Source organism: Bombina bombina, chromosome 4, assembly GCF_027579735.1.
Source record: "Bombina bombina isolate aBomBom1 chromosome 4, aBomBom1.pri, whole genome shotgun sequence".
Lineage (NCBI taxonomy): Eukaryota > Metazoa > Chordata > Amphibia > Anura > Bombinatoridae > Bombina > Bombina bombina.
In genome coordinates, this window is record NC_069502.1 from 415,053,058 (window position 1) to 415,067,826 (window position 14,769).

At 34.7% G+C, this 14,769-nt stretch overlaps 1 protein-coding gene and 1 long non-coding RNA gene across 4 annotated transcripts in view; one reads left to right on the top strand and one right to left on the bottom strand.

Annotated features, from left to right (window-relative positions):
- The window catches only part of PLAAT1 (phospholipase A and acyltransferase 1), a 717,153-nt gene that overhangs the window by 442,961 nt on the left and 259,423 nt on the right, over positions 1–14,769 (bottom strand). The gene's annotated exons all lie outside the window — the stretch shown is intronic.
- Positions 6,388–14,365, top strand: LOC128656362 (uncharacterized). The gene is made up of 4 exons (XR_008401993.1): positions 6,388–6,412; positions 6,510–6,590; positions 9,858–9,927; positions 14,231–14,365. It is a non-coding gene; the product is annotated as an uncharacterized LOC128656362 (long non-coding RNA).

Consider the following 14,769-nt stretch of genomic DNA (forward strand, 5'->3'; position numbering starts at 1 on the left):
TATATAAATATATATACATATGTGTTTGTATAAATATATAAATATATATACATGTGTGTGTATAAATATATATACATGTGTGTGTATAAATATATAAATATATATACATGTGTGTGTATAAATATATATATTTATATGTGCTTTTAAAATTGTTAATTAATCTATTCATTAATACTGTAGGCTTAACATCTGTGAAAAAAATAGTACCTCACAAGTTCATAATAAAGAGTGGATGACGATTATCATCAAGGAAACCATAGTTTCTTTCATGTAAGTGGCAAAAGTCCATGAGCTAGTGATGTATGGGATATACATTCCTACCAGGAGGGGGCAAAGTTTCCCAAACCTCAAAATGCCTATAAATACACCTCCCTCCTCACTGATACCTTAGTTTTACAAACTTTGCCTTCGTTGGAGGATGGTGAAGCAAGTCATGCTTTATTTTCTTCTGTGATAGGCGCTTCTAGGCATTTTGAAGCCTAATTCCTCTCATAGTACAGTGTTTGTCTGAGGGATGTGAAGGACCTGATGATGCCATGTTTTCACCTATGGGAAATCTATTCTAAGGCTCTCTGTAAATCGGTTGCAGGGATCCCTTTACAGATCGACATTATACTCCTCTACCATTACCTCTGCTTATATGTTTCAGTACTGGTTTAGCTGTCTGCTATATGTGGATGGGTGTCTTCAGGTATATATTATTTTTTAAAGACACTCTCAGCTATGTTTGGCACTTTATATTTTAAAGCTTTAATATATATTGCATATATTTGCTATGAGTCAGGTCTATGTCAGGTCTATGTTTATTTCCCTTTGAAGTCTAACAGTGAAATTATGTTTTTGGGATAAATTTAGAATTTTTTTCTTACCTGCGGTTCCAGCTAGTTGTAACTTCGGACTTGTTTTTTCAAATGTTCGCGGGCAAATTAGGCTTGCGATGGCGCAAAATGTTTCTATTTATTGCGTCATTCTTGGTGCATTTTTTTGGCTCGGAGGTTGCGTTTGTTGTGACGCGAGTCGAGTCATTTCTTGCGTCTTTGTTGACCCAAATTTTTTTCCGCAAAGTCGTGTTTTATATGACATTTTATATGACGCGAGTCGTGTAATTTCTTGTTAACTTTGGCACCAAAAGTTTTTACTCTGCATTTGCGTCATCTTTGTTTGCGTCATTATTGGCGCCAAAAATGTGTTATATTAAGTCTCTCCCTCTTTTGTTCTCTGCTCTCATTTGTTTACAGAGGGCTATGATGTTTGCTTTTGCTTTCATTTTCATTTAAAGTGAATGTAAATTTTGATTCCATTAAAAAGAAGGGCACTTTAATTCATAAAAATTTACATTTCACTCGTTGTGAAAAAATATCTTTTAAACTTGACAGCCGCTCCAGTTTCCTCCAGTCGTCGCAAAGCCATTTCTGATGTCAGAAATGATGGATTGGTCATCCTCCAATCACGGCTCCCCCCCCCCCCCGGGGGAATCAGTTTCTGATTCAAAGCCATGATTGAAGGAAGACGGATTCCTCTCTGTAGACACAGGAAGAGGCTTTGCGACGAGCGGAGGAAGCTGGAGTGGCTGTCAAGATTAAAAGGTAAGTATTTTTTCACAACTCGAGTGAAATCTAAATTTTGATGAATTAAAGTGCCCCTGTTTTTAATCGAATTTTTAAAAACCGGGCACTTTAGCATCAAAATTTACATTTTTAGCATAAGCATTTTTTTTCATTCCTGAAACTGCAATTTTGAGGAAATTGGATATTTTGTTTAAATGTTATTTTTTATTTTTTGTTACATTTTGCAAGATATCTCAAAACTGATCCTGCCTCTGATGTTACTGTAGGAACTAAGCTGCCTGTACACAATTTCTACCAAAGCTAAGTGTGTATATTGTTTAATTAGCTGATTTTATTTTTTCAGCTCAAATATGTGGCACTTGTTATGTTATATTATTTCATACTGATAATGTTTCTATAGTACAAATATATCTACTGTTAAACCTTCACAGTCTAATGTACATGATATTACTGTAGATATAAAGGATTATATTGCTACAGACATAGAGAAGGCTATGGCTGCTATTCCGCCTTCAAATTAACATAAAAGATCTCTCCTAAACTTCTCATAAATCTAATGAAGTTTGTATTGATCGACAGCATACTGAAGTATTTCTGCTGATGAGGATTTCTCTGACTCAGAGGATCCTACTTCAGAGACTGATATTGATAAATCAACCTTTTGATTGAATGTATTCATTCTTTATTAAGGAAGTATTGTTTACTTTGGGTATTGAGGAATCTAGTCTTCTTGATAACAAGAATATCAAATGTTTGAATTCAGTTTTTTAAGCTTCTAAAAAGTTACTCTTGAAGTCTTTCTTATTCCAGATGCTATTTATCATATGTTTAGTAAGGAATCTAAACTTAGTGCTTCTTTTTCCCTTTCTTCTAGGTTTAAAGAGCTATATCCTTTACCTATATCTAATTTAGAGTTGTTGGTTAAAAGTCCCTAAGGTGGGGCTATTTCTTCTCTTGCCGAACGGTCTTCTATCCTATGGAAGATATTTCTTCTTTTAAGGATCTTTTAGATAGGAAGTTTGTTTCTCATCTTAGAGAAGCATATTTACTTATTTGCTATATCTTTTAATCTGCCATTTCTATGGCTGATGTTGCTGCTGTTTCAACTTTTTTGTTGGACAGTTTAGTTATCAGATCTTGAATTGTCTAAAGCATTGTTATTTTACTTCAACATGCTAATCATTTCATTTGTGATGCTATAGTTTATGTCATTTTAATTGATATTAAATCTTTTGTTTTTAGCCATTTTTACTAGAAAAGTGTTATGGCTTAAATCTTTGATATGGTTTTTAAATTTAGATTACTATTTTATTATTTTTAGGAGAGTGTTTTTTTAGGTTTTCTATTGGATTTTATTATCTCCTCTATTTATGGGGGAAAGGTAGTTTTTTCTGCCCCAAGATAAGAAATCTAAAGGTAATTTTTAAGCTCCCAATTGTTTTTTCATTCCCCTAAGACCTCTGGCTCTAATTTGGGATATACTCCGAATTTGAATAAATCCAAGCCTTATTAATTAACTAATTTCAGCGACTAAGGCTGCATGAAGGTGTGGCCTTTTAAACCAATTTAACTGCTGGGGGGCAGATTGAATTTGTTTCAACACATTTGGACAGTTTCTGTTCAAAATAAGTGGATTTAGAACATTGTTTTCTCAGGGGTATCGAATATGTTTCAGAATAAAAACCTCCCATGGGAAGATTCTTTCCCATGTTACAACAAACCCTGTGAAGCTCATGTTTTTCAGAAATGTGCTTCCAATCTAAAGTTTTAAGGGGTGATGGTTCCAGTTCCTCTGCAGGAATGGAGTTTGGGTTTCTATTCAAATCTATTTATTGTCCAAAAGAAAGAATTCGTTCAGACCAATTCTGGGTCTGAAATTTTTTAAATTGTTTTGTAAAAGTCCCAACTTTCAAGATGGTGACTATAGGGACTATTCGGCCTTTCTATTCAGCAAGGTCACTTCATGTCCACAATAGACTTACAGGACGCTTATTTTCACATTCTAATTCATTCAGTCCACTATTGTTTTCTGCGATTCTCTTTTCTAGATAAGCATTACCAATTTGTCGCTCATCCTTTTGGGCTAGCGACAGCTCAGAGATTCTTTTCAAAGAAGGTGTTTCCTTATTTTGATGATATTTTGGTACTCACTTTAATCTTTTCACTTAGCAGAATCTCACTTGAAACCACTAGTGTGGTTTCTTCAAGAAATGGTTGGAGGATCAATTTACAATAGAGTTTCTTGATTCCTTAGACAAGGGTCACCTTTTTAGGTTTTCAGATAAGATTTAGTGTCTATGATTCTTTCTCTGATAGACTAGAGATGAATGAAGTTAATTTAGTTTGTCTAAACCTTCAGTCTCTATTATTTCCTTTAGTAGTTAGGTGCATGGAAGTTTTAGGTCTCGTGACTGCAGCATCAGGTGCGATCCTCTTTGCTCGTTTTTGTTTGATGCCTCTATAGCTTTGCATGTTGCACCATAGGTGCAGGGATTATTTTCAGATATTGCAACTGATAGATAAACTTAAATACCAACACTCTTTTCTCTCTGATTTGGTGGTTGGACTATCACCTTATTGTTCGGGGGGGCCTCATTTTTTCGTCCTACCTGGACTGTATTCTCAACAGAAGCAAGTTTTTCAGGTGGGGGAGCTGTCTTATAGTCTCTGACAGCACTAGGGGTTTGGAAACCTCAGGAGGCGAGGTTACCAATCAATATTTTAGAACTCCATGGTATTTTCAGGGTTCTTCAGTTGTGGCCTCTATTGAAGAGAGAACTTTTTCATTTATTTTCAAACAGACAATATTACAACACTGGCATATGTTAATCATCAAGGAGGGACTCGCAGTCCTTTAGTTATGGAGGAAGTATCTTGGATACTTTCTTAGACGGAATCCATCTCTCGTCTAATTTCTGCAATTCATATCCCAGGTGTAGACAATTGGGAAGGGAATTATCTCAGCCTTCAGACTTTTTATCTGGGGGAGTGCTCTCCATCCAGATGTGTTTTTTTTCCATCTGGGGTCTTCCAGAAATAGATCTGATGGTCTCTCATCTAAACAAGAAGCTTGCCAGATACCTTTCCAGGTTCAAGGATCCTCAGGCAGAGATGGTGGATGCTCTAGCAGTTCCTTGGTTTTTACCAACCTGCTTACATTCTTCGGCCTCTGGTTCTTTTTCCAAGGGTTATCTCCAAGATCATAATGGAACAATGATAATTTTTGTCATTCTTTTAGAATTCCTAGGATTTTATAGTTTCTTCAGGATGGCTTGGATAAGGTTTTGTCTGCAAATACTGAAAGGACAATTTCTGCTCTTTCTGTCTTATTTCATAGAAAGATTGTTAAACTTCCTGATATTCATTGTTTTTTTCAGGCTTTGATTCATATTAAAACTGTTATTTTTTCTGGCTCCAGGAAAGGTCAGAAAGTCTTTGTTTTTTCTCTGGCTTTTTGGTTGAGACCTTTAATTCACAAAGCTTATATGAAGGTGGGGCAGTCTCCACCTCAGATAATTACAGCTCATTCTACTAGATCAGTGGCCACTTCTTGGGCTCTCAAGAATGAAGCTTCAGTTGATCAAATTTGCAAATCAACAACTTGGTCTTCTTTGCATACTTTTATTAATGTTACAATTTTTATGTGTTTGCTTCTTCGGAAGCAGCCTTTGGTAAAAAGGTTCTTCAGGCAGTTGTCTCAGCTTGATTCTAATGCCTTTGATTTGAGTTTTTTTGTAATTTTTAAGAAAACTTTTTTATTTTATCCCTCCCTCTCTAGTAACTCGTGGACTTCCACATATTGGGTAGTATATCCCATATGTCACTAGCTCATGGACTCTTACCACTTACATGAAAGAAAACATAATTTATGTAAGAACTTACCTGATAAATTCATTTCTTTCATAGTGGCAAGAGTCCATTAGAACCACCCTATTTTTTGTGGTTATGATTTTTTTGTATAAAGTAGATTATTTTTTCCAGTTCCTCTTTATGTATTCTTTTTACTCATTTTTCTTCACCTCACTTCTTGGCTATACGTTAAACTAAGGTATGAGTGAGGTGGGAGGTGTATTCATAGGCATTTTGAGGTTTGGGAAACTTTGCCCCCTCCTGGTAGGAATGTATATTTTGTTATTTATTTTCTACCATAATAAAAAATGTGGTCTTATACATTAATTAAACAGAAAATATACAAACAAAAATCAATATATAAAACATAATAGACTGAGTTAAAGGGACACTAAACCCAATTTTTCTCCCTAATGATTCAGATAGAGCATGCAATTTTAAACAACTTTCTAATTTACTCCTATTATCACTTTTTCTTCATTCTCTTGCTATCTTTATTTGAAAAGTAGGAATCTAGCGGTTAGGAGCCAGCCCATTTTAGGTTCAACAACCTGGATAGGGCTTGCTTATTGGTGACTACATAAGCAAGAGAATGAAGAAAAATTGATAATAGGAATAAATTAAAAAGTTGCTTAAAATTGCATATGCTATCTGATTGATTAAAGAAAAAAAATGGGTTTAGCATCCCTTTAAAGGTCATATACAACCATTGGAAATGGTCATTTGGGTGTAAGGTAAGAGTTCGATAGAGAGTATAGATGTTAACAACAAGAGCTACCTATAGTTGGTTTGCACTACTTGGCTTGCAATACCATAAGTAGCTCTCCAAATGTTATCAGCACCAATAAGCTTACAGCTAATGCTAAATTTGTGTTGCATACAGTGCAAATACTCACTATGGCATGAATGATTCACCTATTACAGGTACAATACATAAAAGTACAGAAAATACGATATGTTTGGAACATCTCTGAAGAAAAGTTTAAAAAAATTGGGTGAGCTTAATAAAGAATGAAAATTACTCTTAAAAATTCTAAAATCTTATCTACTCACTATTTCATTGTATTATGTTTATGTATTTTTTAATTTAAGGATTCTGGATGAGGACTTCTCTTGCTCAGATATTCACTCAAAATTTGGGCTCGGTCTAAGTAGAGAAGAGCAAGAAATGAGGTACCTGTTCAGTACTATATATATATATATATATATATATATATATATATATATATATATATATATATATATATATATATATATATATATACTAATAGAAAGTAACCAATGGCACTACTCAAGTGAAATAGATCTACATACCCATTATAATTCCATTGTATTGATAGGGTGTGGGTGCTGTGTATAGTTAACTAAATTACTAACAGGGAGAGGAAAGTATACACTTCTAGCACTCCTAGATCAAGAAGTAAATACAATCTAAATGATTATCACTGGCTATTCCAGCAGGAATAGATAAAGAACAAGATTGATTAAAATATAACTTTTATTGGGTAAATTAAAATAGGATAAATGCTTAAAAACACACTTAGGTACCGACTGTGTGAGATATGTCCCAACTAGTATTGCTTGATTCAGTATATTGTTAGAAACACTGTTCTATATCAGAGTAAAGTACATTCAGAAGTGTGAAGAGTACGCCATCAAATCTATGGTATTGCAGTAAAATGATACCTCCTAGTGTGGTACTACTGTATTCAGTTAATTGTAATATGCACAGTGGTGTACCAAATGTTATCTCACTTTGATTCAAAAGTGATAGTGGATAGAGAAGATGATTCGTTTGTGTTGTTAAGAGTCCAAAGATAGAAGGTAATAGTATTGTGTGGCCTGCTTAAAGGGACAGTCTAGTCAAAATTAAACTTCCATGATTCAGATAGGGCATGCAATTTTAAACAACTTTCCCATTTACTTCTATTATCTAATTTGCTCAATTCTTTAGATATCCTTTGTTGAAGAAATAGCAATGCACATGTGTGAGCCAATCACACAAGGCCTCTAGGTGCAGCAACCAATCAGCAGCTACTGAGCATATCTAGATATGCTTTTCAGCAAGTGATATCAAGAGAATGAAGCAAATTAGATAATAGAAGTAAATTAGAAAGTTCTTTAAAATGACATACTCTTTCTAAATCACGAAAGAAAAAAATTGTCTTTCATGTCCCTTTAAGTATCAGTTTGCATCTATGTAGAGAAATGCTGCTACCTGAAAAGGATAGTAGCAGAATTGTATTTAATGAAACAAACTTATTATGTCAATAGCTAAATTGCTATATGCTGTTGTATAGTAGGCTACCCAGATATATGGGGTGTAAATTGTTTCAGTAGCGCATACAGTTAATAACAACAGTGGATGCTAGCTTGCATTATTCACAATATAATTCCTGTATGTGTCTGACTGCAAGTAACTCTGCGACAGCCAGAATTGCTATGCTCAGCTGAGTGGTTATATCTACCACGTTACCACTTATATTGTTAATGTGACAATTGTTTCATCCTTATAATTTTGGATGTGCTGACATGATACTGGTGTAATGGCCGAGTAATCTAAAATATTAAATATATACCCGGTGATTGAGGAATAGCAAAATATGCAATATGCTGGAACAATTCTATATTCTGACAACAGCAGTTATAAAGCTCTGTCGTTCCCCTTTCAGCGTATCTATTTTTGACAACACAATGTTAGATGATATTGAAAATAGAGTATATTAGATGCTGTCAATGCCACTAAAAAAAGTAGCAGATGAGCTTGATCATTCGATACAGTTCTTATACAATGTTAAGTCAATGCATAATGCATTAACCTAAGCCACGATTTTAGTGGTTTATACATATTGATTATCAAGAATTAGTATATGTCACATAAGCACTGACTTAACATTGTATAAGAACTGTATCGAATGATCAAGCTCATCTGCTACTTTTTTTAGTGGCATTGACAGCATCTAATATACTCTATTTTCAATATCATCTAACATTGTGTTGTCAAAAATTGATACGCTGAAAGTGGAACGACAGAGCTTTATAACTGCTGTTGTCAGAATATAGAATTGTTCCAGCATATTGCATATTTTGCTATACCTCAATCACCGGGTATATATTTAATATTTTAGATTACTCGGCCATTACACCAGTATCATGTCAGCACATCCAAAATTATAAGGATGAAACAATTGTCACATTAACAATATAAGTGGTAACGTGGTAGATATAACCACTCAGCTGAGCATAGCAATTCTGGCTGTCGCAGAGTTACTTGCAGTCAGACACATACAGGAATTATATTGTGAATAATGCAAGCTAGCATCCACTGTTGTTATTAACTGTATGCGCTACTGAAACAATTTACACCCCATATATCTGGGTAGCCTACTATACAACAGCATATAGCAATTTAGCTATTGACATAATAAGTTTGTTTCATTAAATACAATTCTGCTACTATCCTTTTCAGGTAGCAGCATTTCTCTACATAGATGCAAACTGATACTTAAGCAGGCCACACAATACTATTACCTTCTATCTTTGGACTCTTAACAACACAAACGAATCATCTTCTCTATCCACTATCACTTTTGAATCAAAGTGAGATAACATTTGGTACACCACTGTGCATATTACAATTAACTGAATACAGTAGTACCACACTAGGAGGTATCATTTTACTGCAATACCATAGATTTGATGGCGTACTCTTCACACTTCTGAATGTACTTTACTCTGATATAGAACAGTGTTTCTAACAATATACTGAATCAAGCAATACTAGTTGGGACATATCTCACACAGTCGGTACCTAAGTGTGTTTTTAAGCATTTATCCTATTTTAATTTACCCAATAAAAGTTATATTTTAATCAATCTTGTTCTTTATCTATTCCTGCTGGAATAGCCAGTGATAATCATTTAGATTGTATTTACTTCTTGATCTAGGAGTGCTAGAAGTGTATACTTTCCTCTCCCTGTTAGTAATATATATAATATGTAACTATTTATGAATAAATAGAACACATACTGGTATGTGAAGAACATTGGAATTTGAAATATTAATATTTTCACGTCAGGTTAGCGAACTTGAGGAAATGTGATCTGGTTTGTGTGTGAGTAGGGTGTTATTTTTTTTTTTCCACTTTTCCCACTCCATTGAAGTTTATGGGAGAATATGTTAATGTGCTTGTGATAATGTAACTCTAGCTTTTACCACGCGTCTGGTTAGTGAGAGAGTGGAACATTTTTACTTTAAACATGTAATACACGTGGTATCCGACGCTCGCAAAAAGACTTTACAGGGGCTGAACTCCCTGCAATTTTAACAGGGGTGTGTAGACTTTTTATATGCACTGTATATACCTGTGCATTGTGATCTTAGAGATTCAGAATTGTAATGATATGGAACAATATGATTGGTTTTCCCTCTTTTGTGCAGAAAACAAGTTTGTGGGCTAAACACCATTGAGGTGGAAATTATTCCAATTTGGAAGCTGCTTTTCAAAGAGGTAAGATTTAATTCCTTAGAGTGGATAAGCAATGTCTAAAGGGAATCTTTCATGATTCAGATAGTATGTACAATTTAAATGAGATCCAGCTTGCTTATATTGTCAAGTTTTCTTTGTTATCCTTTGTTGAAGAGTAGGTAGATAATCTCTGGTGTGTGCACATACCTGGAGCAATATTTGGCAGCAGTTTTTGCAAGAATAGATTAAAACAGTGTATGCTGCCACGTAGTGCTCAAGACAAGTGAATTTAACCTACTTAGGTATACGCTTCAACAATGAATACCATCAGAAAGAAATTTGATGATAGAAGTAAATTGGAAACCATTTTTTTACATTGTATGCTCTGTAAGAATCACAAAAGAAACATTTGGGGTTTCATGTCCCTTTAAAATGGTTTGCAGAACTCACTGATTTAGATTCAAAGAAGCTTGGAGCTATGAGGTACAAAAAAAAAAATTCAATTGAAAGTTCTGTAGCTTACTTACCAACAAACCATGCTTTGTTCTCTGAAAAGAGACACGTGCAGTTTAATCTACATAAGTAGTAATAAAATGAGGTACCAACCCCTGTTGGGTTTCATATCCCGTTAAGTCTGTTTTACTACATTAATATCCCCATACACTAGTGTAAAGCTATCGTTCTCACTACCCCTAGCCCCCTCAGTGCCAAACTGTATTAATACCAACGGAACCATAAATTAATTATCTGCGTTGATCTTTGCTGCATGTTCCACTACTGTAAAAACCTTCATAGTTTCACACAAGTCACATTATGCTGCCGCCCAATCTCACACTCCATCCCCCCACTCAAAAAGCCCTACCAGCAGAACTGCTGGATCTCACAGCACAATTAAAGGGACGAAAAATCCCTTTTTTATTTCATGATTCAGACAGAGTATATAATGTTAAATACGTTTTTAATTTACTTCTAATATCAAATTTGCTTAATTCACATGGCTTCCTTTGCTGATGGAGCAGCAATGCCTTACTGAACAGCTCTGGTGAGTCAATGACAAGAGGCATATATATCCAGCTACCAATCAACAGCTCCAAGTAGTGCATTTCTGCTCCTGAGCCTGCTTTTCAAAAAAAGATACCAACAGAACACAGAAAATTAGAAAATAGAAGTAAATTGTTAAGTTGTTTTAAATTGCATGCTCTATCTGAATCATGAAAGTTTAATTTTGACTTTACTGTCCCTTTAATAACTATTTTACCACCAGATCCCCACCTCAGTTAATCTCTTTACCACGCACAGTGCAATTAATAAACTCATTAGAGAAAATCATTTTGCACTACAATGTCCCTTTAAAAGGCATTATATCTGAAGGCATCTAGCAGACTTCTGAGATTGTTATTTATATTTAATTGTTTCTAGATATTATTGCAATTCACTTTTATTATTTTCTTAGCAGTACAATAATGTTAACAATTACATATGGCCAATACAATGCTACCTTCCAATTACTCTAGATTTTTTAAAGCTTTTGGTGATTAGTAATTAGCCAATGGCAATTAAGTTAAAGGGACACTGTACCCAAATTTTTTCTTTCGTGATTCAGATAGAGCATGACATTTTAAGCAACTTTCTAATTTACTCCTATTATCAAATGTTCTTCATTCTCTTGGTATCTTTATTTGAAATGCAAGAAAGTAAGTTTAGATGCCGACCCATTTTTGGTGATCAACCTGGGTTGTTCTTGCTGATTGGTGGATAAACTCATCCACCAATAAAAAAGTGCTGTCCATAGTTCTGAATAAAAAAAAAGCTTAGATGTCTTCTTTTTAAAATAAAGATAGCAAGAGAACGAAGAAAAAATGATAATAGGAATAAATTAGAAAGTGGCTTAAAATTGCATGCTCTATCTGAATCATGAAAGAAAAATTTGGGTTCAGTGTCCCTTTAAGTGGTTAGTGTTGGGGTTAATTCTCCATCTAATTGTTTTCAACCAATCAGAAAAGGACTTGATAAACAAGAAAGATAGAATTAGGCACTAACTTTGCAAGACGCTTGATCCATATGTATTTGCCAATGAAACTTCCTGTTAAATTCAATTTGTTGGCAGTTTATGATGTGCTCCATATTAGCATTAGAGCTCATAAAACACTTGTCATCAGGGCATTGGTAATACAGAAGCTCTGTACTAGGGAGATTACAAGCTAAAGAGACACACACATTAGATATTATTTTTCTTTTAAAAATAACTTGTTTCACATAAATTTAAAAGTCACTAAATAGGGTTAAAAACTACAGAATTTCATCAATTTGGATCGTGTTGCACTTTGCACAGCAGTTTAAATTGTAATCTGCCAAAACTAAAGATTAAATCTCAATAATAGCACATTGCTGCTTCATTATTTGCCTTCTTATTTCAGACATTCTTAGCCATATTTAAAAGGCACAATTAAACTTTCTTGATTCAGACAGAGCATGCAGTTTTATGATACCAATTTACATCTATTATAAAATTGTGCACAGACTTTTTATATGCACATTTTCTGAGACACCAGCTACTACTGAGCATGAGCAATAGTGCACAGTGTATACGTATATGAGTCTGGTGTTGGTTGATGGCTGTCACATGATACAGGGGGTCGGCAAATTTTAAAATTTCTTAGAAAAAACCCCTGCTTATTTAAAATTCAAAGTGTTATTGCATTGTCTTTTTTTATTTAGCATTTCTTGATTATACAATTCTACTCTATTTAAAGGGACATAAAACCCAATTTTTTTCTTACATGATTCAGAGCATGTGATTATTCTCTTTGTATCCTTTTTTTAAAAGGATACCTAGGTAGACCCAGGAGCTGCTGATTGGTGGCTGCACATATATGCCTCTTGTCATTGGTTTACTGATGTGTTCAGCTAACAGGTCTAAAAGAGGCTGCTTCCGGGTGGAAGTCTCCCTATGGGTGATGGGGGAAACCAGACGTGGACTCCTTGCCCAGTGTGCTTAGAGGGATGTGGCTGCACCTCACTGACGAGGCCCATAGGAGGCTAAAACGATCGTCTGGGGTTGGCATGTTCCTTGTTCAGAGGAGAATTGCCTGGTATTTCGGGGCTGGACCGACCTTACTTGGCGGGATCAGACTGATATACTTCAGGAAAGTTTTCCTTTGTGAAAAGCACACTGGTCTAAAAGAGGCTGCTTCCGGGTGGTAACTTGCCATAGAACTAGCTAATGAGCTGTTGTTTGTTCCTGGTAGAGCACTTCTCTCTTTGTGTTCAGCTAACTCCCAGTAGTGCATTGCTGGTTCTTCAATAAAGGATATCAAGAGAATAAAGCAAATTAAATAAAAGAAGTAAATAGTAAAGTTGTTTCAAATTGAATTCTCCACCTGAATCATGAAAGAACATTTTTGGATGTCATGTCCTTTTTAAAAATCTGTAACCCAGTAGTATTGATTTATACATTTGGATGTTTATACAATTATAATATTACAATCTGTCTGTCTTGTTTCAAATACTAACCCAGCAATGTAATGTACCAATCATTATCAATGTCATGGTTTCCCATTGTCAGTTATGATTTAGTTAGATGAAAGTTCTATATCACTAAAAAATGTACTGGTAAATAATTAAAAGCAAATGACAGATTTAACTCTGTCTACGGGCCTGATATTCAAAACCAGTAAAATCTCATGAGATCAAAGCAAAGCACGACCTCAGCACTGCTGATGTTGATTGCCTATTTTTTTTCATCTTGCAGCTGAACAGCTGCTGAAAAATAACTGATACAGAGTACTAACTATTGTGAGCTGAAGAACATTTAGATGCTCAGGTGATATTTTCTTGTTAGCTTTTTACAGTTATGCTGCATCACTTTCAAGTGATTTAGCAATTAGCATATGGGTATTATTTCCCTTTAAAACTATTTTTCTACTGGTTTCTAAATGGATTGAATTGGCCTTGAATTTGAAAGTGCTACAAAATGCTAGCTATGGTGTTTTAAACAGTTTTTTGCATGTCTCTTCTAATTGAAATATACCCTTATTTTCATGGACATATATTTTAATTTATAATTGGGCTTGTATAGGAAAATAACTAATGGTGTGTTCATGGGAGGGCTCTGTGTTTTATGGATGGAGTTAGACAAAGTTGTGTCATGGGTCACTGGAAGGTGGGGCATGTGCTCTGATGGGGGGAAGGTGCAGGAGGGACCTAACCTATAATTATCCTGCAATATATATGAAAGGCTGAGAGGTGTATGGAAATAGAAAACCTTCAAGATGTTATTTTAATGGTAAATATTTTGCTGTATTGATTCATGTTACTTGTTTTTCTTTTTTTCTTCTTTTTTCAGGTTTTTAACCCATTTTACGTTTTTCAAGCTTACTCGTTAAGTATGTGGATAGCTACCGGATACAGTGAATATAGCTCAGCTATTATCATCATGACTTTGATGTCAATCTCTGCAACCATATACAATCTGAGAGTGGTATGGAAGTATAGTGATTCTCTCCCTTAACTTACAGCTTATTAGTGTCTAACAATGTACAGGTTGTACCTTAGTGCTTCATAACTGAGAAACTACATTGTGCTCTTGAAATTTAGTTAATATGGTTTCTTCTGAACATTTGGTGGGTGGCTCCTCTATCACATGTCTACTTTTTTTAGAACCCTATGGGCTAGCTTACAAGTGCTGCTCTAATGATAGCACGCAATAATAAATATCACTAGACTGCGCTACCATTAGCGCTCAACTTTGATTTTACAAGTCCATATTAAACCTAAGAAGGTTTAGCTTGCCCAACTTTGTTTAAGAACAGTCTATAATTTTAATGGATTTCGCAACTACACTAATTAGCGTTGGCCTCACAAGTTGAAAATTATAGTTTGCAA